Source organism: Patella vulgata, chromosome 7, assembly GCF_932274485.2.
Source record: "Patella vulgata chromosome 7, xgPatVulg1.2, whole genome shotgun sequence".
Lineage (NCBI taxonomy): Eukaryota > Metazoa > Mollusca > Gastropoda > Patellidae > Patella > Patella vulgata.
This window is the reverse complement of record NC_065885.2, coordinates 33,633,420-33,652,518: the sequence shown is the minus strand read 5'-3', so window position 1 is coordinate 33,652,518 and position 19,099 is coordinate 33,633,420. Positions and strand designations below refer to the sequence as shown.

At 36.7% G+C, this 19,099-nt stretch overlaps 1 protein-coding gene and 1 long non-coding RNA gene across 3 annotated transcripts in view; one reads left to right on the top strand and one right to left on the bottom strand.

Annotated features, from left to right (window-relative positions):
* The window catches only part of LOC126827060 (uncharacterized), a 99,132-nt gene that overhangs the window by 7,736 nt on the left and 72,297 nt on the right, over window positions 1-19,099 (top strand). For both annotated transcript variants that reach the window (XR_007682554.2, XR_008788672.1), the window contains exon 2: window positions 3,032-3,159. This is a non-coding gene — a long non-coding RNA (uncharacterized LOC126827060). The remainder of the gene's footprint in view (window positions 1-3,031; window positions 3,160-19,099) is intronic.
* The window catches only part of LOC126827049 (orexin/Hypocretin receptor type 1), a 101,027-nt gene that overhangs the window by 75,609 nt on the left and 6,319 nt on the right, over window positions 1-19,099 (bottom strand). The gene's annotated exons all lie outside the window — the stretch shown is intronic.

Genomic DNA, 19,099 nt, shown 5'->3' with positions numbered 1-19,099 from the left:
AAGTGCCTAGTTCTCCATAGCTGCCTGCAGTATCGATGATATCCGTGCATATGGCGCCGTGGCCTTGGCCTTCGTAATTTACATAATTGCAATAGAAATAAATAAGTTTAGGGCAGAAGAACCACCCTTCAACTTGTCATTATATTTTTAAGATTATGTGATTTCTAGCGTGTACCATAAATTCGAATTTAATGCAAGTGTGTGTTTCTTGTATAATCGGAAATTACAAGTGAAAAGTTACGTAAACACAGACACGCGAAATAACATTTAACTGTAGAAACGCGTTTATGTCAAAGATTTGGTTTATCATTCTTGACTTTATCTCTCTTGTTTATAAGCAGCTACCTAATGTAAATTACAAGTAACAGACATTCACGTGTGTCCGCATTAGCCTGTTCTAGGGTTTGTTAGAGGCCGATGGAATGTAAATAATCTAGTATTGACACAATTCATCCTCATCTTAGAATTCAGCGCGGTTCCCTTTGTCATCGGTGCAGGGCAGGGGGGCTGGGAAAGCAACGTTTCTATATAGTGGTTCGGGTTGGACGAAAAACGGTGTATACGTTGGCGTGAACGTGAAAGATCCATTGGCAGTTGGGATTTGACGAAGAGTAGGTGGGAACGCCACTGGTAGGGTAACATTTTCCTCATAACCTACTGCATGACGTATGCCAGTCTTCATTATTTCTTTTGGTGTTTAAAAGTAGGACGTTAAACCCAGTGCATTGCTTATCGTCCTGGAACTTAAATCAAGCTAAGGGTATTTTCTGTTTTCTTTGGTTAGGGGTGGGGGTTAAAGCCTATGATACGCTGCGAGGAATATGATCTACTCTGCGACGAATGATAACCCCTAGAGTTATACCCCTTTGTTTTGAAATCTTAGAACAGGCAATAGTTATCAACATATATCTTTTTGAGTTTGTTATCTATCCTATTGAACAGAAGAACGGTTTAAGATACTTTCCAGAGTTATTCCCCGTTGTTACGAAATCTTGTTAAAGCCTTAGAAATTATAATCCGATTTTTTTTGTCACTTTCAATAGTTGTTTAGCTCATAACAGATCGGACGACTTAGATGCTAGTGGGCACGTGTTTTGTTTTTTGACAACCTATGTTTATGTAATTTCTATTACCAAAATTTTCATTTAGGAATTCACACATTTACGTCCCTGGTACAATCATCACCTGTTTACATAAGACCGATTGATGACTTCTGAGAAATACAGCCGTGTGACCAGGTATTATAGGGTCACAAATCGGTTAGCAAACATCGTTATTACTGTCATTACAATTCAATTAAGTACATCGAGTATAAAAACAAACATTAAGAATGTATGAATAGTTCCCCAGATGGTGGCTTGAAATCAATATAATTAATGTAAGCTGTGAACTGTCTTAAACTCAGCAAAAGGTCTTTATGCAAAAGCGAATTATTGTCCCAAATAAAGCCTGGTTAATTTCGACTAGACTTTTCTCTTGTAAAAGATTTAAACTGGTTTATTTGCCCCACCTTTCCGCTCAGACGCGCAAGTGATCCTTTAACCAGTTTAACGTTAAACGTCTGAACACGAGGGTGGGACAAAAAAATAAATTTAAAAAACCCAACTCTTTTCTTGTCTTCGAAAAGGCTTTTCTTGAAAGCTTTCTTATCTATCGCCGCCGATACTAAGCTATCTCTCTGACAAAATGACGACGTGCTCATATGTATTAACTCTAAACAACCAGATTTTAAAAAAATTTGGCTTTGCAACACTATCCTGTCTTAAAATCCCTAGCGATTTTTAACTAGTTTATATATAAACGTCTGGAGAATTATATTTTAAACTCTGTATTTGATTTCCATGTCGGCTTATCGTCCCTTTATAAAATATATCAATGATAGGATACGCTATTAATTATTCACGGAGGCTATGGTATTCATTAGGATTTAACGTTTTCACAGACGAGCTGTCGAAAAAGAATTTCTGAATTACCAATATATTATATTCAGATGGCATATTATAACCATTGAATGTCGGCAAAAATCGCGATAAATCTTCTAACACTGTCAACAATATTCTCTGGGTTTATCATCTTATCGCGATGCAGTGTGTCTACGCTTCACAAAATGTGCATGCCAACGTGTATACGGGGCCTCGGATTTAAGCCCCATCCGAACGAATAGGTGCAGATAATTCGTTTTGCACTAAGTGTTATATGTATATTCTGGAAAGCCGTACAAAGTAGCACGGTTCCTGAAAGGGGTATTCTTTAGTACTTGACAAGCAGTCGTGATTATTCCCAGTTTTAAAGACAATACTTACCAAAATAGAACCGTACTTCAATATCAGATGGGAAACTATTGAGCTGTTTACCTAGCGTGCTAAAAGCCGTAAAAGTCCACATCCACCTACATACACTATAATCAGAATCTAAAATCTTGACAGTCGCGGTGGCTCAGTTAGTAAGATCATAGCTCGCTAACCAGTACCTCTGGATTTTCAGGCGTGGTTTCCTTATCTATGAATAAACTGCATGTTCTTAGTTAGTGCATGTGACAAAATTGTTAGCAAAGTTAGGATGCATATATATTGGTGTAGTAGAGATAGAGAGAAATGAGGTTTAACGTCCACTCGACACAAACCAGGTCATTTCGGGACTAACACATGGTTCAATTTTATTTCAATAATTCGCTTGCGCGTAGGGGTCTTTAGCAGTGGGGGACCCGGAGAAAACCCACGAGGTTGAACAGGGGACCCTACTCCTTGTCACGTACAACCGGGGAATCGAAACCACGCCAGTTGACTAAGTGACAGACCGTATGATACAGCGCGCACGTGCTAACCATTCGGCCACCCAACCCCCGTGTAGTAAAGCGGCTAATCATAAAAAACCATTCACTTTTTGAGTAAAGCATAAATCTTTTCACAGGGGGTAGTATGCCATGAGGATCGTGGAAAAATGGACCATCCAAAATAAAAGGGCCCTGGTGGCCGCCATATTAAATTTCAAAATGATCACCAAAAAAACTTAGTTTTGTTCAATTTTACAGCATTTCGGACAGGAAATCAATATCGAGGAACATTATGGAAGTATCAGAGATTTCGTCAAACGGCCGCCGAATTGGATTTCGAAAATGTATTAATGCCAGAAATGAAATTCTAACGCTTACTGTATCAGGTGAGTACATCCAACTGTTAAAACTATAAATACCAGAAATCGAATTCTAACACTTAGTGTGTCTGATGAGTACACCCAATTGTGAAAATTCGCTCACAACAGCCACCATATTGGATTTCAAGACGGTCATCGGGTTTTATACATTTATTTGTATCTTAAAAACTATAAATGACAGAAAATTTAACGCTTACGGCACGTAGTGAGTATTATCCGACATCATAAACTGTTAAAATCACTTACAGTAGCCACCATAATATTGGAATTTAAGATAACTCAACTCTTCATGATTTTATTTCTGAATGCATATAGACTAAATATATTTGATTTCATATACTCCCATTCCCATACAAGTCGATTTTGTATGATTTATGATACTTTGGTATCCTACTATAATGTGCACATTTTCGTGTCTTACCCAAGACTTGAGCCATAATAGGGTAAATCAGTCCTTATGCCTACCGATGTACTACCGATGGAAATTAATGAGCCTCGGGAGGCGTCAGGAACAGGTTCTCCTGCGTCCCAGGAAAGCTTCGGGAGCGTCGCGAGCCATCGGGAGGCCTGGCGATGATGTTGATTATCGGCGAAGGTACCCCGGAGCTTTCCCGATTATTGGGAGTCGTCCCCGATGATACACGGCAATTGTTGGGGGACATTCCCAGAAACTTTGTGACCATAGCCGGAGCACCGTGAACGTTCACCGGACCATCCACAATACCTAATAAGACTTCTCCGTATTTGTGAGCAGAAATATCGGGAGCCATTGGGAGAAAACTTGTTTATTTCCACATCGCCGATGATTTTTCCCCAGTGGGATGGATCTAGGCATAAGCCAATCTACTACATATATTGCAATGTGCACGTTTAATAGTACTACTGTTGTATTTCCTCCACATTCCAAGGTGTCTTTCTACACTGTAAATTAAATTAGGCTTTCATTACTCTAACAGTACGGCAATACCCAAGGAGATATTGGTGGATTTCAATACAGGTATAAAATATTTTACAAAGATTCTACACCACGAATGTATATTGTACATTCTATTACAAATTCAATTCGCTGTGTTATCTCCATCTTTATATCACTTGCATCAGATGTCCAACCATCTTTCATACTGTTCTAACAGAATTCTGAAAACCAAGGTATTTATATTGGTGGCAATATATTCTACACTTATGCTGTCAAGAATAATGAACATATTCCAATGTACGCTCGCCGAAGATGTTGCTCAGACAAGCTAAATTGTTAAAGGATGGAAAATTAACGACATGTTTCGTCAAACATTAACTGTCGATAGAAGTTAACTGAGCCAGCAATGGATTTCAAATTGTGATAAATGAAGAGTAATTTCGGGTATACTTCATTTAGAATGGCTAACGAAGCATTTAAATGTCACAAGTTATGGGACAAGGCAACTTCATTTATAAGATGTAGTTTCTGAAGTTCGCCCAGGTCGAACAATAAATCATTCTCATAAGACAGTAAGGAAACGGGGTCATTATGTCATTCCATTAGTTTATGCGCACACTTGGACAACATTCATAATATGGAAATTGCGGTTATTTACGAAACTAAGAAAGGGAAGACGGTTTAATTGCTAGAAGCTGTTTATGTCCTGTCTTTTTAGAAAATATTTATTAAAGAGCAGTGATTGATATGATATTGATTCCCGATTGAGGTTACATCAAATCTACTTTGCGTTCTAGACTATAATTGTGTTATAAGCGATAACGGACTAAAGAGTCGCAAGGACAGAAAGGGGAGTTTCCGTTCCGGAAGAGTGACATACGGACTGTGAATCACTCTTGGAAATAATTGCCAGGGGGGGGGGGGGTATTACTGATAATATTTCCGATTATGTCCACCATTTTTTTTAAGCTCTAGTCCTATCTGAACTCAAGCCTTGGTTTCTAACCAATTTCGTTTTAATGCATTCATTCATCAGTCTAGTAAAATGTTGATGATTAAACCAATATAAAGATTTCCCAAATATGAGAAACTGTGAAAATATTTTTGTCTGGAGCCAGAAGCCAATAAACCAATCAATACCATTTATATGTCGATGGAGTGATGATTATCGTTACACACATGTAATCAATCAACGTAATATTGAAAATTCGAGATGTCTAAGCAAATATACAGCATTGTGATTGTTACCCTAAGTGTTTGATTAAATATTCAACTTGTAATTAAAGTAGTAGTTATCATTATTGGGGCATCTATTTTACAAAGAACCTGTTAAGTTGAAATCGAATTGTTTGCTGTCGGTACTTTACTTTACGAGGTGTGATATATAGGGTCATATTCAGCTAATTTCTTGGGTCTTAATTTTCACCTTACGTAAAGTATGTACCTTAAATCTATGTGAGATGAAATGAAATGGAGGTTTAACGTCCTGCTGTTCTGTACTGATTGTCCAAAAAAAACGGACATACAGTGCGCCACGATCTACTCTTGTATCGAATTCCAACTGTCAAAGGTTCCTTTATGTGCACGCCAATGTGTACACGGGACGTAGGTTTTTCGTCCCATCCGAACGACTATACGCTGTTCCTTGCCAGGCCCTCCGTTCTACATCACTTGCCAGTAGGAACCACGCGTAAAGTCCAGGTGAACTTTCTCGGTCAACACTAAGATCGAATACGGGACCTCCAGGTTAGCTCGAATCCCCGGTTGTACGTGACAAGGAGTAGGGTCGTCTGTCCAACCTCGTGGAGTTTCTCCGGGTCCTCCGATTTCCTCCCACTGCTAAAGACCCCTACGCGCAAGCGAATTATTGAAATAAAATTAAACCATATGTTAGTCCCGAAATGACCTAGTTTGTGTCGAGTGGACGTTAAACCCTATTTCTCTCTCTCTCCAGGTTAGCGAGCCAACGACCTACTAACTGAGCCACCGTGGCCTCCTTTAATTTGATTTAAACCATGTCTGTCTAAGGTAGTAGCATGTGCTCAACGATACCCCTCCCCCAATTATATCGTTAATTATGACACCATTTTCATTGTATACATGACCAGCACTGCATTAGTTCCTCCCCATTCATGTACAAGGTTGAAGTGGTATTTTGTCCGTCCTAACTGATAGACACACTTTCCTTGTCGACCACACCCCTGACAAGCGAGAACCTGGCTTGAAAAATCCCGATGTTTGTCATCAGAATAAGGTTGTTGTATAAAAATGCCGCTTAAAATTATTATTATTTTTAAAAATATATATTTATTTTTTTTACTTTTTATATCTGCATCAATTTTACTTTAATTCCCTATTAAAGGCTACCTGTCATCAGATTAAGACTGATCTATAAAAATACTGCCTAAACGATAAGAAAACGTTAAAAATAATGATTTGTTTATTATGAGATATTTACAGTGGGTTTAAGATGCAAGAAAGAAATTAGTGGATCGAAAAGTCGTTAACGTTATGGTTTACATAAACCACAGCAGGCGCAGAATATTATGTCTGAAAACATGTTTGGATTTTATCCAACATACATGCTAAATTATGTTGATGATGTTAGACAAACTACTAAGCCCCAGACAGATTTATTAATAAGATAAGGTAGCAGAAATTTGTGTAGTCATCTCATTAAAATCCTTGATTTACAATATTTCAAGTTTTAGATACCTTCTGTTAAACATAACCAGATATCTGAAATTTCTCTTTAAATACATTACATGGCTTCAATAACATATCGTCCAAAAAACTAGTTGTAATACTGTGAAAGTAGTTTTCACCGTAATTGTTTCCATGGAATGTCATGAAATAATTTTTGTACAATTTTATCCCTTCTCACTATATTCCGCATGATTTCGCCAGGATATTCGCAACTTTAAATTAGATATTGTACTGAAATGTTCATTATTTCCAACTAAACAATACATTGGATCATTCCATTGTTAAGGTGCCCCACACTGAAAACAATCTCAAAAGTTATTGAACAATATGAATACAACCGCCCTACCTCAACCCCTTATTAATTATGAAAACAATTTCCCTTTATGCTTTATTTCATAAGATAAATCCAGTTGTCTGATTGGTAAAATAGACTATTTTCGTATTTGGAATTTTCCAATCTCATTGCCCTTGTTTCGAAATTGTCTGTAATGCCTCCGGTCCCATTTGTAATGAAGAGCCTTTGAAACGAGGCAAAACATATTTCATGCAGTAAAATAGTGTAATGGTACGTTCACTTCACCGGGGGAATATGCAAAAGTAACTGGATTTCCCAAAGCTGAGTGGTGACCGGTGTTCCTCGTGCATGACACATGTCACTAAATATCGCCAGACTCTTCCTGAATCAGTGAACAGTATCAACAGCCTGTACCATCGCAAAGAAAACAAACAGACGGAACACGGTAATGCATCATTTTGAGACATCTTGTAGTGAAAACCCTTCTTCAAATGATTCTTTTTACAAAGCCGTGTTAAATTTTACTTTAGATCGCATTCCTATGGTCGTAAATTAGCCCTCGCGGGACCGCATGATTTTTTTGCGATACTTTTTACTGATTAAATGAATGCGATCGTATCGTCGAACAAGCGTATCTGTAAATAACAACGTCAATTTGAAACCCATTCTATATCATTCTACGTAAAAACTAATGCATTTAGTACAGAAGCAAAACTTTTACCTTAATGAAAAGTCGTTTTAGTTGAGTTTATGCGTTGATGTGTGACAGATCTACACGGAGTTTAAAGATAAGAAAAAGGTATATGTTCAATGAGATATAGGTTAATATCACTCCGATTGTCATTCTAGAAGCCCCCATAGAACTCTCCACTCTGACTACTAGATTTTTTCTTTCTCGTTCAAATTGGCCTTTCAATTATCCTTAAGTCTTGCCAAATGCCAGCTAACATATTTATTCTTATTAGTTTAAGCCAGCAGGGAATCGCAAAGAATGGTGCGTCACGTTGGCACAATTGCCATCAGTCAAGACATATTTGTTCCACCAATACAGGAGAGCTCTACGGTAATCATATACTGATTAAATAGAAAAATGCCCAAGGTCCCAGTTCAAGTTGATTTAATTTAACTTTCCCTCACTTTCTTCGAATTTAGAATACAATTGGCTTAGTCCATTGTCTACGTCAAGATCAATTTATTTTTTCGTGCTTATTACGTCGACTGTTCTAGTCGATTGTATTTTTGTCACAACATGAGAGATAACTATCCGGACGTCGTCGGTTTTCATGCGAAAGTTTACCCCATCGCGATAAATTATTACCAGATAGCAGGCTCTTTCGAGATCCCTTGGTGCTACTAGCCTTATCTGTGATTTAACTTTGATATATTTAATTTTTATTTACAAGGCTTCTTGTATCGTCATGTGTTTGGGGGATTAATTTGAGGGACTGGGAAATCGTATGGTCTAACGCGTCGCTGTAGACCATAGGGCCTGATATTTATGCAGCTCACGAGTTCAATGCACGCATGGATGTGATAAGCAAACGATCACCTGCTTACCATCTTTCGCTTTCTCTGAAGTACTAAATTAATTTTGCTCCAGTGCAAAATAAAAATGTTCCCGTTAGTTTTTGACTTGTGGGAAATTAAAGAGTTGGCAGTTCTCGCTATAATAGTTAACGTAAATAGAATATGCTGAAAATTTCAGTCATATTGCTCCACTCTGAACCGAGATACATATTAGCTTTTGAATTTTAGACTAGCCTCGATCGTCATTACTAAAGTCGGTACGATAAAAGTGCAAAGTCTCGATTATCCATTTTTACGTTTTATTACCCTTCACAAAAAGTATTCCAATCCGCTAAATGTCGCAGGCTAGCGAGGGCATCGAGACTTGATTATGGTCTGGATAAAATAACTAGTGTCTAATTAATTTAGATAATATTTCAGGCTTAAAGAAAGACCTGCAAAAGACAGATTTAGCTCTTGCATAATATATGTTTAAGTACCAACATTGCCATTTGCATATTGTCTTTAAAAGAATGCCAGTAGGACGTTAAACCCCATTTCATTTCATTTCATTTTAAAAGAATGCAATGGGATTAACGCCTCGTCAACACTTTGGTCATTGTAAGGGAGATATTTATTCCCCGACACGGCCTTCCGGTCCAGTCATCTGCGAGTTCCAGTAGACAATGGTTTTTCGTCCCTTAGCAAACGCCTTAACATACTATACTCTTAAAAACAATAAGGGAAATTAAAATGCAAATACCTATGATATGATAAATAGTCATGGTCACTTGACATGCTTTGGGAGTATGTTCACAGATGAAGAACTTATCCCCCCAACAGAACCACGGAGCTGCTTGTTTATAACCCAAATATCTTGTTTCCTTTCGATATTCGCGCATATCGGATCGTAACTTCCTGAATTATGGCCCCTGATTGTACGAAAAATCGTGTTTTTAGTCTCTGGTCCCTCTAGAGGTCACAATTTTTATCCGATTTAAAAAAGAAAAACGTTTTAGTATATCACCGTTACACCCTAATGGTGGTGGGGTTCGAATTTCGTAAAAATCTCACCAAGACTTGATGAAACTTGAAATGCATGTTTATAACCCAGAGATCTTGGTTCCTTTCCATATTCGCGCATATCGGATCGTAACTTCCTGAATTATGGTCCTTGATTGTACGAAAATTCGCGTTTTGAGCTTGTGGTCCCTATAGAGGTCACAATCAAATGAAACTGCCCGACAAAATGGCCGCTCTTTGTACGCAAATTGTGTATTAAGTATGTAATACAAAGGTTGTGGACCCTCTAGAGGTCACAATTTTTATCCAACTTAAAACATATCTTTATATTCCAAAAATCTCAGTCCCTTTTGATATTTGCGCGTTTAAGACCATAACTTTCTGGATTACGGCCCCTAAAGCTTGTTCTCTATCCATCTCTTGCAAAATGTGGGCGTATCCTGCCTGGCAGCCGCAATTTTTTTTTTCCAATTTCAACATGTCTATAAGTGATCACGATATTTTCAGAGGGTTTATTTTGTCTTTCGTAAAAAAATTCTGTTGTAGAAAGCAAGCATTATTTATCATGAGATTTCTCTTAGACAAACATTAACAGGGAAAACTGGCTTGTATCATGTCACATCAGGAAAACAGTCATATGTCATATCGTGACTACGACATTGCCATCCTAATATGGCGACGTTCAGTGTGTGGTAAATGGATGTTCGTGTTTCATATGATCATAATAAAAACGGAAACTGTATTAGGTTGAGTGCCACAAACTTGTCAATCCTTAATGGTGGGAGAAATATCATACTACACCAACATCAAACCAGGATTTCTGTCTAGTAATGAACATGCTTGGTCTCAGACTATGGCGGGGGATTTGAGTCAAAAGTCAGTGCTTTTACGTCTCCAATGTTGCAAATGTTGAATGTTACGTGTAAATTGAGCCAAGCCAAGTGTAAAGAAATCTTGTAATACTGACAAATACAAAGTTTTTTGGGGTTTTTTGTTCTGCGCATAAAGAATTAGCTCTATTACATCGTGTAAATTGACATCTACGTTTTGTCATTTCAAAATTTCCACAACACGTCTAACTCCATCTACCCAGAACTTTAAACATTGACATCTTCTTATTTGACACTCGCACTAAATATTGTACCCTTCAACAGTTGTCTTTTGTATCGTAACATTTTACATGGAACACGAAATCAGCCAATATGCAAATTAGTTCGCACGGCACCTTTTTTAATCACGTGAGATGCCGCGTGAAGAAAAAAAAGTTTTCAAGCATGGAATCAATGACGTATACAATGAGGTATAAATATTAATACTCTTGATATCGCACCAACACCCCTATGGCTTATACAATATCTTATCTTTCCTACTGGTCTATAATATAGGCCATCAAGAGTGTATATTATGTACGCTTTATACATGATGTCTATATAATAAACAGTATGTCGGTTTCATGTATATCTGAAAACAGCCGTATACAGAATATTTGTCTGACATAGCTTAGCTATTCACTGTGACCATCATACTCTAATCAAATAGGTTATTTTAAAAGACAACATTGGTGTGTATATGTAACCGAATGCAGAAATTTTGATTTCTTAAGACTGAAGTCCCCTTAGACATTCGTGCAACATTAATGAAATTCCATTTAGAAAAATGCTTAAAATTACGGAAAAGAACAGATACATACCAAAGACTGATCAATACGTATATTTGAAAAGAAAACGATAACAAAGAAAATTCTGAGTTCTTAAGTTCCGAGTTTTCGTTTTTACACTATTTCTCGGAATTATTTGTCCTATTCAGAAAATTCGGATTTCTTTTCCGACTTTTCGGTAAAACACCGAGTCGAAACCTAAAACTGGCGAATACAGAATATTTGTCTGACATAGCTTAGCTATTCACTGTGACCATCATACTCTAATCAAATAGGTTATTTTAAAAGACAACATTGGTGTGTATATGTAACCGAATGCAGAAATTTTGATTTCTTAAGACTGAAGTCTCCTTAGACATTCGTGCAACATTAATGAAATTCCATTTAGAAAAATGCTTAAAATTACGGAAAAGAACAGATACATACCAAAGACTGATCAATACGTATATTTGAAAAGAAAACGATAACAAAGAAAATTCTGAGTTTTTAAGTTCCGAGTTTTCGTTTTTACACTATTTCTCGGAATTATTTGTCCTATTCCGAAAATTCGGATTTCTTTTCCGACTTTTCGGTAAAACACCGAGTCGAAACCTAAAACTCGGAGATGTTAAAGATATGCATATAACTCGTGGCGAGTCGCAAATTAAAACAAAATTAAGTAATAATTACATTTTAGTCTCCACGTGATCGAGTTTTTGGAATCTTTTTTAAAACCCCCATAACCCGAAAAAATTTCACTGCCGACAGCCAAGAATGTCAATTTGAAGAAGAGTAGGCGAGAACTCTGTGATATACTATAAAAATGTGTTTTATTTGAACAGACTTCCACCATATGCCCCCAATTTTTGTAAAGAGAGATATGAAGAAATGAGGTTTAACGTCCACTCGACACAAATTATCTCATTTCGGTACAAACATATGGTACAATTTCATTTCAATTATTCGCTTGCTCGTAGGATTCTTTAGAAGTGGGAGGAAACCGGAGGACACGGAGAAGAGCCACAAGGCTGGGCTGGGGACCCATGCACTCTAAGTCACATACAAGCTTGGGGTGTCACTCGACCCAATGACAGACCTTATGATCTAAAGCGTTAGACCAATCGACAACCCAATCCCCTAAAATATAAACAGATTATTATATAAAAGGATAAAATAATTCCGAGTTTTCGTTTTTACACTATGCAAAAATACGATAACGTGGAAATTACAGGGTGTTATTAATTATATAAAACTATAATTCTGTACTGTGCTGGAACGGTTAAAAAGAAAACAAAATCTCAAATCTAATCAGTTATTTATTTGCAAACGAAAATGACAAGAAAAATAAAGTGGACAACGTATATTGTTTATATTAGAAACGTCAGGCTATCGGCTCTTCTTGCCTGAACTGCAGGAGGTCAGCGCTAGATATATTTCTATGTAGTTAAAATATATACGCCATTGATTCCATGCTTGAAAACTTTGTCTTTCTTCACGCGAAATCTCGCGTGATTAAAAAAAAAGATGCCGTGTGAACTGATTTGCATACTGATTTCGTGTTCTTTGTAAAATGCTCCGATACAAAAAACATATGTTGAAGGGTACAATACTTAGTGCGAGCGTCAAATGAGAAGATGTCAAAGTTTAAAGTTCTGGGTAGATGGAGTTAGGCGCGTTGTGGAAGTTTTGAAAAATCTAATCTGAAATGTTAAATGACAAAAAGTAGATGCCAATTTACACGATGTAAAAGAGCTAATTCTTTATGTACAGAACAAAAAAAAACCCTTTGTATTTGTCAGTATTACAACATTTTTTTAAATTTGAATTGGTCCAATTTATAGGTAACATTCAACATATAAAAACACTAACAACATAGCACTCGCTGACTTTTGACTCAAATCCCCCATCATACTAGGCTAGTAATACTCTCATCATCGCAATTAATATTAAATCCATGACATTACCAATATCCCGACGATCATCTCATAAACTATTTTGTGTGTGGGGGGGGGGGGGGGTAGGCCTGATCAAAAAAGAACCAATTCATGTCTGTGTACTTTCTGGTCCTTCCGCCTCAAAATCATGAAAAGTCACCAAAAACCTGGCAGAAAATGGAAATTCAAACACTCGATTATAGACCAAAAGGGTTGGAGGGGGGTGGGGGGCTATTATATAAACACACTAATGTTACCGAGATAAGGGGAGTAATTACTATTCTGCGTTGGATATAAAACTATTAAGAAGATACTGTGTGATATCAACGTAACAGTCCTGCAACAGCAAAATTATATTTGTCATAGTGATAGTTGACAAATGCAAAAACAATAATGATAGTTCATGATACATTGTGTGCATTATTTGTGCTGATTCAATAAATTTTATAAGTAAGATACTTCCGTTTCTATTTTATATCTCGCAGATCGACGTCTGATAAAAGATGACAATTTAAAGAGCGGTAATCGACGCATTAAAAAACAAAAAGTGCTGAAAATGAAAGTACATCATGTGACCAAGTGATTGTTCAGAGAACTAAAATGAAATTAGGTGAATGGATTTGGGGTGTCATTATTGTCCACTCCTGTGCACTGTCTACCCTTATTTAAAGGATAATAATATTGTTATGTGAGGCTGTGAGAGGATATCTGATAATTCAAAGAAGTAATTGAATGCCACTAGATAAGGGAAAACGAGAAAAATAGAAATAGCCCGTACATTCCCAAAACTTTATAAAAACATGATAATGCACTGACTTGTTCTCTATTTTTCTCGTTTTCTCTTGTCTGGTGAGAGTAAATTATTTTTTTTTTAATTGTCAGATATCCTCCCACAGTCTCATTCTTCTAAGGAATTATTAGTGAGCAGAAATTCGCCCGTGAATCTGTTATCACTCGTCACTTCAGTTAGTTATATAGAAGGATAACTCGTGTTTTCCTTTTGGAGGCAGACCACCATTAATTTCCCCATTGACTTCAATGTTAATTCTGGCCTCTTTGCCCACCTCCAACTTTTCCCCAAATTTTCGTTGGGCTGAATGCTTTTCACTACAGACAAAGGAACAAATGGTCATGTCTTTGCACTAAAATTTGTATGAGGTTGACCACCAAAATTTTGAGATACACAAACTTGAAGAAGCATACTAAAAACATGTAACTAGTTGCCGTACACATCGCCGTAGCTAACCTGATAACCCCCGTATCCTTCCGCCTCAAAATCATGAATATTTACCAAAACCTGGCAGAAAATGTTAATTCAAACCCCCTTCGTTCATTCTAGACCAAAAAATCAACAAAAATGGGCATGCAAAAGGGGAGAAAAGAGAGAGAGAGAGAGTATTGCTATAAATAGACGAACTACAATTCGTGGGTACCGAGATGATGAAATTTAATGGTGGTCTGCCTCCTATGCGTTTGTCAATCCCCTTTCTTGAAAGCTTCATAACGCATCTATCGTAGCAATGATCTCTGTGTTAAATTTATATTTGGAATGTGTTTAACCAGTTCTATCACGTATGCGAAAATGACTGACACTAATATTGTCCTTTAATAAGTACAGTCCATATTTAAAAGAAAACGCCCGTTATTATACTTATTGTTACAAATTATATTTTGCGAGAAATATATTGTAACAGTATTATAACTGTACGGTCATTATCGTACGGGACACTGTAAAGGCTTAATCTGATGTGCGTCATAATCTCGAGCTAATGAAATAAATCCGTGCTTTGTCTTACAAATCTGACTTTATATATCCATTAGTCAGATATTATGACATATTTAATTGTATTAAGTAACCTAAACTGACTGATCTTATTATTTATAAAAGAATTATATTAATCTCACTGTTATCCTGAAACTAAGACTAATGAAGAGGAGCATATGTCATGCATTGTTTTGTGGGGGGGAACTTTAGCTATACAGTGGTATTTTCGCCTATTCGAATTCCTACATCAAATATCCTTCTACGTGCACACCGGACCTCGGTTTTTCGTACAGATCTCATACCAGAGCTGTGTTACGATCGTATTCTCAAATAGAATTTATGCCAGTTCCATGTTTTCAACTGGAATCTAGTATACTTTAGGTTCTGATGTTCTCAACCTGAATTCTATCGTCAGTGGTGTTATCTTGGTAGGCGATTCCCTCATCACGTGTCTGTTCACCAATTCAAATTCGTGAATATTTAACAAAATGTGACAGAAAATATAAATTCATACACTTTTCTTAAGATTCCAGACAAATTACAATTAAGTTAAGTTAGATAACAATGCAGTGTAATTATATTGTTCCGATTCTCTGATATACATACTTTGGCTTGGTATCGTGTCACGGGCATGTACAAAACATGGGCATCAAGTGAAAACGTATCCATATGGTTCCCCATTTGCGAATGGTTTAACAGTCAAAAATTAATAAATTAATACATTTGTTTTAAATAAGTCCCTACTGAAAAGATTCCCTTTAAACAACTGTCATTTTTGGACTGATATTTCATTACACAATATTATATTTTATTGCAAGGGGTATCCCCAATCTCTCAAACAATGCCCCGACACTTTAAGTGCATTAAATTTTACTATCATGAATTTTGCCTGTAGTTTCGGTATAGCCAGATTTCATGTTACAAATCTAATGGAAATAATCTGGAAATAATTTTAGGGGGGAAAGCAGTTATTTTTTTTTCTATTAAAAAAGATTTATCTACATTTTTCCCAATTATATGGTTTTTAGTATTAGGTGAGATTCATGATCACGTTAGCCATAAAAAAAACCATATCAAGATATCGAATCACTTCTCCACGATTCATAAGTAGATTTTCTAATATAACCAATATAACCATTGCTTTTAACGACCGAAAAACCATATTAACTTAGATGAATGGCTTACGAATACTTGTCCGACCCTGTAACGTGATTTATTATATTCAATCATGTTCAAGTGTCATCCAATGGATTCTTTAGCATACAGAACAATCCCGCTTCCATTGAAACTGACAAAAGACTGAACAAATTTGATGCGAGTCGTTGCTCCTATATAGACTACTTTACCGAGATATCTTTCAAGGTGCGCTACCGTCGCCGTATTCGCAAATGGGATATCCTTTGAAGAGTACATCTCGACTATGTTATATCAATGAGGACAAAACTTTCTTAAGTTCAACTTGAGAGAGAGAGTGAAATCACTTGCGCGTAATGGTATTTAGCAGTGGGACGAAACCGGAGGAACTGGACAAAACCCGCGGGGTTGGACAGACGACACTACTCCTTGTTACGTACAAGTGGGGAATCGAAACCACGCTACTTAACTCCATGATAGACCTTCTGATTTCACGCACACGTATCAAACCACTAGACCACCCTACCCTCACATATAACTGGATTAAGCCTCGTCCCGGTAATAGATTCAAGACACCGGCATCTTAAGAACTATCTCATGTGGTAGTTTTTTGTACTCAGCATACCAGACATGACTTTCGATACAGGACTAAATTCATCATTTTTATGCTGCAGTGATGATAGCAGATTTGCGATGTTGAAAAGTTTGAAACGTGCGACTATACAAAAAGGGTGTGATCAAAGACATTGATGGTCTGAATGACAGAGAATTCATTGGTTTCCGAAAGATATTGAATGATCAAACCTTTCAAAGAGATCTACCTACTGTGGTGTATCCTATACAACAATCAGTTGACATGCAAGATACGCCCACATTTTGCAAGAGAGGAACAGAGAACGGGTTAAAGAAATGTAAATGTGAGTTTGTGTACAATCAGGGGCCATGATCCACGAAGTTACGGTCATATATGTACAAATATCGAAAGGAACCTAGATCTTTTATTCATTGGTTTCCGAAAGATATTGTATGATCAAACCTTTCAAAGAAATCTGCCTACTGTGGTGTATCATATACAACAATCAGTTGCCATGCGCTCACATTTTGCAAGAGATGAACAGAGAACAAGTTAAAAAAAAACAGCGGCTGCCAGGCAGGATACGCCCACATTTTCGAGAGATGGATAGAGAACAAGCTAAAAAGAAAGTGATTTTCCCTACAATCAAGGGCCATAATTCAGGAAATTACAATTCGATATGCGCAAATATCGAAAGGGACCGAGATCTTTGTGTTATAAACTTACATTTCAAGTTTCAACAAAATCGGATAAAAATTGTGACCTCTATAGGGTCCACAACCTTGATATACCATATTTTTACGCTATTTGAGACCGAACAGCGGCCATTTTGTCTGTCAATTTTGGGCCGATTTACACGAAATTCGAACTCAGCCGTCCTTAGGGTGTAACGGTGATATAATAATACGATTTTTTAAATCGGATAAAAATTATGACCTCTATAGTGTCCACAAGCTAAAAACGTGATTTTTCGTACAAACAGGGGCCATAATCCATGAAGTTTCGATCCGATACATGCCAATATCGAAAGGAACCGAGATCTTTTGGAGATAAACCTATATTTCAAGTTTCGTCAAAATCGGATAAGAATTGCGACCTGTAGAGTGTCCACAAACAAATTGTGGACGGACGGACAGGGGCGACGCAATATACGTCCACATGAAAATGTGGGCGTATAAAAAATGTGAATGTGAGTTTGTGTACAATCAGGGGCCATGATCCACGAAGTAACGGTCATATATGTACAAATATCGCAAAGAACCTAGATCTTTTGGATAAAAACATATATTTTTAAGTTTAAAAAAAATGTGAATGTGAGTTTGTGTAGAATCAGGGGCCATGATCCAGGAAGTTACGGTCATATATGTACAAATATCGAAAAGAACCTAGATCTTTTGGATATAAACATTTATTTTAAGTTTCATCAAAATCGGATAAAAATTGTGACTTCTAGAGGATCCACAACCTTGGTATTACATACTTTTACACTATTTGCATACATGGAGCAACCATCTTGTCGGACTGTTTCGGTCCGATTTTCATAAAATTCGAACTCGACCATCCTTCGGGTGTAAAGGTGATATATTTAAACGTTTTTTTTTTAAATCGGATAAAAATTGTGACATGTAGAGTGTCCACAAATTGTGGACGGACAGGGGCGACGACCGTATACGTCCACATGAAAATGTGGGCGTATAAAAATGACAACACTGTAACTAATCGTTATTATCGGATATCCGTTCATTTGATATGAACTACAAGATTTCACTGACCCCCAATCATAATAAATCTCTTTCCATTATATTCAACAATGACAGCTGGAGCAGACATTATGAAATTCAAAAATATAATCTGCTATACACAATTTGAACCAATACAATTTTGTTTCCCGTTGTATAACACCTATCATACTAATTGTATTCAAATATATTGAATATAGAAGATAAGCCATGGGTGGAAGAATTGGAAGGAAATAGGCTTTAAAGAGGCCTTAATGCGATTGCTAAGAACGTAAATACCTTTAATTATCTAAAATATGTTTCGGACAAACATATGCTATTTAGTCTAATCTGGACAAACGCGCATAAAACCGTAAAAATCCACGAGCAACGCATTGCATAATTGTATTCCATAGAATTGTGTCCGATGTATTTACAGTTCAATGACATAATACCATTAAAACATTTAATATTATTATTCTAGGTCATCAGAAATATGCTTTTTAGGCCGGGCGACGAATGATGTTTGTCAACTCCATGCAACATGGATAATCGCCATTAAGCCAACCACCTGCACAAGCTGCAATCGATATCAGGGTGTATTATATAAAACAGTTTCAGTAATATATCTCCTATTGCATTAATCTGATAAAACACTAAATATATTGTGTTTTTATTGTATTATAAACATAATTGATATGTGGTCTTTTTCAAATAACAATGAGCAGGTAACTTGGTC